We start from the raw sequence: 7,077 nt of genomic DNA on the forward strand, positions 1-7,077 counted from the left end.
TATCAAAAGATGGCCTAGTCGGCCATCACTGGAAAGAGAGGCCCATTGGACATGCAAACTTTATATGCCCCAGTACAGGGGAACGCCAGGGCCAAAAAAATGGGAAAGGGTGGGTAGGGAAGTAGGGGGGAGGGTATGGGGGACTTTTGGATAGCATTGGAAATGTAATTGAGGAAAAGATGTAATAAAAAAAGTTTTATATGTAAAAAAAAAAAAAAAGTTTTGGTTAAAAAAAAAAAAAGGATTCTTGATTCCCTGAAACTTATGTGAATTTTAGTTTACAAAAGGATGTGTATTAGTGTTTGCCATAGTATTGAAATCCATATTTTAGAAATATAGTTAGCAGGTGTTTGATAGATGACAGGACTAGACTCATGCCTTTGAAGTCTAGTAAAAGCCATAGGGTTGCAGCTGTGATAAACAGAGTGAACACTGATGCTTTAGCATGATGAGAAGTATATTTAAGTTTATATTCAGAAGCCAACCTAATGAAAATTAAAATCTTAAGCTTGTGACTGAACTGCAAATTGCTAGTGTCCATTATCTTATCAGAACTCCATTGATCAATGTTAAAATTTTGAACTTTGAAATAACAATAGTATGTGGGGGCACTATGAAACTTTTCCAATTTTTTTTAATCTTAAATCATTTCTTATATCTCTATAAATTGCATTTATATACATTTAAACATCTTCTTAGACCCTCCAACATTTATAACTTGCATTTTCTATTTCTAGATGATCATCATCCAAGCTCGTTTACATCCTCTAACCATCATCTCTTGCACTTATGAATCTCAAACATTTTGCATAAACATTTTTTCTTAGACCTTCACCTCCTAGATTGGACCATAACTCACCTATGCAGAAGTGAGTTGCTGCCTCTACCATATAGTTAGTCACAAAGCAAGCCTCAACAGGTACAAGATAATTAAAATAATACCTTATATCTTCTCAGGCCACCATGGATTACAGTTAAACTTGAACAACAGAAACACTTGAAAGCCTACTCACTCATGAAAATTGAACAAATCTCTACTCAATGACCTCTGGGTCAGGGAAGAAATAAAGAAAGAAATTAAAGGCTTTCTAGAATTCAATGAAAATGAAGGCACAACACACTCAGATTTATGGAACACAATGAAAGCAGCGTTAAGAGGAAAGTCCATAGCACTAAGCACCTCCATAAAAAAAAATTAGAAAATTCTCATATCTACAATTTAAAAGTACACCTGAAAGCCTTTTTCAGTTAGAAACAAAGAAAAAAATATAAAGCATAAATGAAACCAAAAGCTGGTCCTTTTAGAACATCAACAAAATAGATAAACCATTAGCCAAACTAACCAAGAGACTGGGAGTCAGTATCCAAATAAACAAAATCAGTAATGAAAAGGGAGACATAACAACGGACAGTGAGAAAATTCAAAAAAAAAATCATTATGTCTTACTTCAAAAACCTGTACTCCACAAAATTGGAAAATCTTAACAAAATGGACAATTTTCAAAACAGATACCACCTATCAAAGTTAAATCAAGCCGTGGTGGCGCACGCCTTTTCCTAGTAAGCCTATATTGCTGTATTGCCTGTATAATTATAGGATATTGTTGAAATGAGTTTTGAAAATGCATTAAGATATAAATTATTCTCTGTGAGACATAGTCTACTTCTTAACCTGTTTGTTCTTTTCTTTTCTTTTCTTTTCTTGCTGTGTTAGGAGTTGGTGCTGCAGTAATCGATAACTACCTGTATGTCGTCGGTGGTCACTCAGGGTCTTCCTATCTGAACACAGTACAGAAATACGACCCTATCTCAGATACATGGCTGGATTCAGCAGGCATGATATACTGTCGCTGCAATTTTGGATTAACTGCACTTTGACAAGTGTGAACTTGTGGAAATCGCACAAGGAGGTACTACAGGAAAGAGTGCCCAGTGACCTGAACCTGACAGCTAGCTGCACTGCTTTCTTTGTAACTTAAAGTGGCATGAAGACTCAGTTTTGTTGGGTACTTTGAACTGACTAATAGCTTGCTCTTGATTATATAGTGAATTAATAATTAAACAAGGGAAAAAAAGGAAAGACCTAAGCAATTAAACCATGGAATTTAATTAATTAATTAATTAATTAATTAAATCGTGCACTTTTCTTCACTGAGACTGGGAAAGTTTTTATGTTCCTACATGTAGAAAACCTTGCTGCTTTTTAGTTTTATTTTCAATAATTTTAGCTCTTCTTTCTTGATCTGTATTTGATCCTGTGATCCTGAGCACCTGGATGTGTCTGAGTTCCTAGGAGTCAAAGCTGCCTTTGGGACCCTGAGATCCTGGTGTGACCAAGCTTCTGGGATCCTGGCATCCTGGGCATGTTAAGAGCACCTGGGAGCATAGCTGACTCTGAGTGTTGTGGAGCTGGCTGCAGAGGTTGCACCCAAGGTCTGCTCAGGGCATCAGCCCAGACAAACCAGAAGGAACCTGTGCCATTCCTGCATGCCTGGGTCCTCCAGTCCCAGTTACTCCTGGTGTTGGGACAGATGTTGTGTCCTCCTCACCTCTGATACTCTGATCCTGGGTGTGTTGGAGTGCCTGGGAGTGGAGCTGTCTCTGGGTGTTGTGGGGCTGGCTGCTGAGTTTGCTCCCAAGGTCTGCCCAGCCCAGACAGACTGGAAAGAACCAACTGGTCTGGCAGAGTTCCACGGTTGTCTTAATAAAAGTAATTTTGGATATGAAATAGAGCAATGTTTCCAGCCAAATTAATGAACGAGGAAGCATGGTAGCAGATAAATACTGGGCATAGACTTAAAGGGAAGTGAAAATGTCACAAGGCCCAATAAATCATGTGAATATCCATCCCTTTATTTCATCTACTGACCATACCAGTCTCTATGGCTTAATCAGGATGAATGTGAAAAAGGACTAAAATTAGTTTTTGGAACACCTGGGGAATGCCAATTATTTCTTATTAAAAGTGATAGGTCAGATATAATTTTCATCACTGGTTAAGCCTCAAGTTTCTACCTATATGAATGTCCTCTCCAAAAGAATCTAGTGTTTATATATAAGAAAAGGAATGGATACTTATTAGCTACACAATATGTACTATATGAGAGAGCTACAACATAACAAAGTAGATACAGGGTCAGCTTCCAGAGGGTGTGATAAAAGCAATCACAGAAAGCTCTGTTTCCAGAAGGGCTCTGCACTTGATTGAAAAGTCTGGTATTTTCTCTTTAGATGTGTTTTGTAAAAGAGTTCAGTGTGATAAAACAGCATGCAGAACGAGTAAACTGGATACAGTCATGTGCCAGCTGTAAGTTGCCAGCCAGTTTGCACCAAATCTTACAACATGCTTCCTTCACCATTCTGACATTAATCTCTCTTTAGCAGTTACACCAACTACTTTCTCCATGCCAGCCTTGTCAAGGGCTTAAACTCACACTCCTTCCCTCACCAAAGAGCACATTCTTTTCATGGTTCTCCTCTCTCCCACTGCAGCACTCACTGAACAGTTAGCAGGGAGGATGCCACAGACTGACTGTTATGCTGCCTTGACATTTCCTCCACTAGACAACTTAGTCCATTGCTTTTTTTTTTTAATTTTGTAATTACATTTATGTACAGGAAACTTAGTGTACATTTAGCTCAATTTAGTGGCAAGTTCTTTAGTCTTTGCCTTTTCCAGCTTGGCAACGCAAGCCACAGACTTAGGACCTAGGACGTTTCCTCCCCAGTAGTGACGGATCTCGTCATATCTGTCATTATAATTGGTCCTAATAGCTTCCACCAGCTTAGCCAGAGCACCCTTGTCTTCTGAGTTAACCTGTGTGAAGGCAACAGTGGTGCATGTCTTCCTGTGGACCAGACACCCCAGCCTGGCCTTTCCCTTGATGATGCAGTAGGGCACCCCCATCTTTCCACACAGGACAGGCAGGAAAACTACCAGCTCAATGGAGTCTACATCACCGGCAATCACCAACAGCTGAGCCTTCTTGTTCTCCACCAATGTACTGACTGTATTGACTCCTGCTCAGAGGACCGGTGGTCTTAGTTGGGACATCGCCTTTGCCAGCAGCTTTCTTCTCAGCACGGGCCAGTAGCCTTTGCTTCTTCTCTTGCTTTGTCTCTGGCCTGTACTTGTGGGCAAGCTTACGCAGCTGAGTAGCTGTTTGCCTGTGCAGGGCCTGAGTGAACTGAATAATGATAGGAGATACTTTGACCCTGTTATAGAGGATGGCTCTTTGCCGCTGCAGCCTGCTGTAGCAGGGCCATTTGACGAAGCGTGTTAGATCTCTTTTGGGCTGGATGTCCTGCCCAGTGCCAAAGATCTTGGGCCTTTTCTCAAACAAAGGACTGACCACCTTTTTGGCCTCCCGTTTCTTGACGATGGCTGGGTTTGGGGCCACCTTCTTCTCCTTGGCCTTATTTCCTTTGGGCATCTTGGGTGGAGAGAGTCCATTGCTTTCCAACTCAGCCTCATTCGCTGTTTTCAGGACATGGATAAAACATGGCTATTTTTTTTTTGTCAGAATATAACATGAATGGTCTCTAGTCCAGATGCCAATAAGGTCCTGTTCCCCTCTGAAGTCTCATAAACTGACCTTCCACCGGGCTAATTTCTCTTAATAATGCAATGTTCCAGATGTTCCAGATGTTCCAGATGTTCCAGATGTAGAGTTTCTCTTGCCTGCAGCCCAATGTCTTCCACCATCCTCCCTCTAGCCAGTTCCAAAAGCTTTATGAACTACCCAGGCAGGTTATCACAGCAGCAGCCCCTTCTCAGCGCTGATTTCTGTGTTAGTTACTTTTCTCATTACCGTGACAATGGACCTGGCAAAAACAACTTAGGAAGTGAGGGTTGGTTTTGGCTCCTGGTTTGGAGAGCTACAGTTCCAGTTCTGTAAAGACAGGAGAGGCATGGCAGCAAAAGTGGAGGGCTGCTGATCACAGTCCATCCACCCACAGTTATGAGAGACATGGATGGTGCTTCTCAAACCACTTTTTTTCTGTTTCTGTTTTTATCTAACATGAGACTCTTTTTTTTTAAATTACATATTTTCTTTATTTACATTTCAAATGCTATCCCGAAAGTTCCCTATACCCTCCCCACCACCAACACATCCCTACCCACCCACTCCCACTTCTTGGCCCTGGTGTTCCCCTGTACTGGGGCATATAAAGTTTGCAATACCAAGGGGCCTCTCTTTCCACTGATAGCCAACTAGGTCATCTTCTGATACATATGCAGCTAGAGACACGAGCTCTGGGGGTACTGGTTAGTTCATATTGTTGTTCCACCTATAGGGTTGCAGACCCCTTCAGCTCCTTGGGTACTTTCTTTAGCTCCTCCATTGGGGGCCCTGTGATCCTGAAGAAGTAACAAAATTCGAGGCTTTGGGGCCCAGGCTTGGGAGTGTGGCTTGTGTGGCTTTGTGCTCCAGGTGCTGGTCATAAAACAGATAGCAACATTCCTTCCTCCACCCACCCGCTTCCTGGGTTCAAAGAGTGTTCATTCATCCACCCTGACCATTGCTGGAACCTGCAATGCAAATGTACTATCTTTAGGGGCTCTTAGATTGTTAGGGGCTCTTAGAAACTGTCTTGAGAGATAACCCTCACAATTACCAGGTATTCCTCGTGACTTTGCACTTCCTTGTGACTCTTAACTGGTATTTTTGGTATTTTCCAACAACGCCCTCCCCACCTCCTTGAGTTGTGGTTTCTTCCTTTAAATACCCCCTTACTCAGCTACTCGGGGCGCCATGGTCCTCTACCCCTGCATGGTGTATGACCATGGGCCCGAGAACGCTCTCGAATAAAAATCCTCTTGCAGTTGCAGCAAGATCGTTTCTTGTGGGTGATTTTGGGGTGTCGCCTCTCCTGAGTCAGAACGTGAGGGAGTCCTCACGTTGTGGGTCTTTCAATCCATCCAATAGCTGACTGTGAGCATCTATGAGATAGTGCCACACAATCAGGGTGGGTCCTCTGGCCTCAATTAAGCCTTACAGGGAACCGTATAGACATACCTAGAAGTATGTCTCCATGGTTATTGTTATTCCCACAAATAACCCTGTTTTCATTCGTCTTATGTTCAGTGCCACTGGCACTGCGTACAATGACTTTGGAGACAGGGTCAAAAATAAGGCAACCCGCAGGTTTTTCTCACTGCAGTTCTCAGTCATTAGTGAGCCAAAGATGAGAGCTGGGGATCATCATGTCCACCTGCCAAAAAGTGAAATAAAACTTTACTTTGCACATTTTTATGCTATGATGCTGAGATTAAAATACATGTGTATGTTGGAAACAAAGCTCTATGCACGTTAAATGCTTACTTAAGCATACATTTCGCATCATATATTGGCGTTATATCATATAAACATGAATCATGAATGAGAAAATCTGTGAAAATATTTACATCTTAAACTTCTCTGAACTTACATTATTGAATTATAGTCTCAAAGCAATGAATTTTTAGAAGAAAACATTCACTTATAGTACTTCTTTCCTGCTTTTTGAGCCTGTTTTCTGAATCTTAAAAATTGGTCAGCCCTAGGAAGATAATGTTATTCCACATCTATAAATTTTTTTAAAAATCTATAGAAATTCATGCATCATCTGTTGGGCCCTCTTTGTTATTTAGCTCCTTTGGGACTGTGAATTATAGTGTGGTTGTCCTCTACTTTACTGCCAACGTCCATTTATAAGTGAGTACATACCATGCATGTCCTTTTAGATCAGTGTTAACTCACTCAAAGGATATTTTCTAGTTTCATGCATTCACCTACAAAACTCATGATATCTTTGATTTAATAGTTGAATAGTATTCCATTGTGTAGATGTACCACATTTTCTTTATCCATTCCTCAGTTGAGGGACATCTATGTTGTTTCCAGTTTCTGGCTATTAAGACTAAAGCTACTCTAAACATAGTTGAGCAAGCGTCTTTGTAGGATGGTGGGTTGTCTTTTGGGTATATGCCCAGGCATGTTATATCTGGATCTTGAGGTAGAACTACTCCCGATTTTCTGAGAAACACCCAAATTGATTTCCAGAGTTGTTGTATAAGTTTCTACTTCCAACAGC

General features: G+C 41.1%; 1 pseudogene; it reads right to left on the reverse strand.

The window, feature by feature from the left end:
- Positions 1-3,634: 3,634 nt before the first annotated feature.
- Positions 3,635-4,433, reverse strand: LOC110306535 (annotated as a pseudogene).
- Positions 4,434-7,077: the final 2,644 nt, after the last annotated feature.

This window comes from Mus caroli, chromosome 12 (genome assembly GCF_900094665.2).
Source record: "Mus caroli chromosome 12, CAROLI_EIJ_v1.1, whole genome shotgun sequence".
NCBI classification, from domain to species: domain Eukaryota; kingdom Metazoa; phylum Chordata; class Mammalia; order Rodentia; family Muridae; genus Mus; species Mus caroli.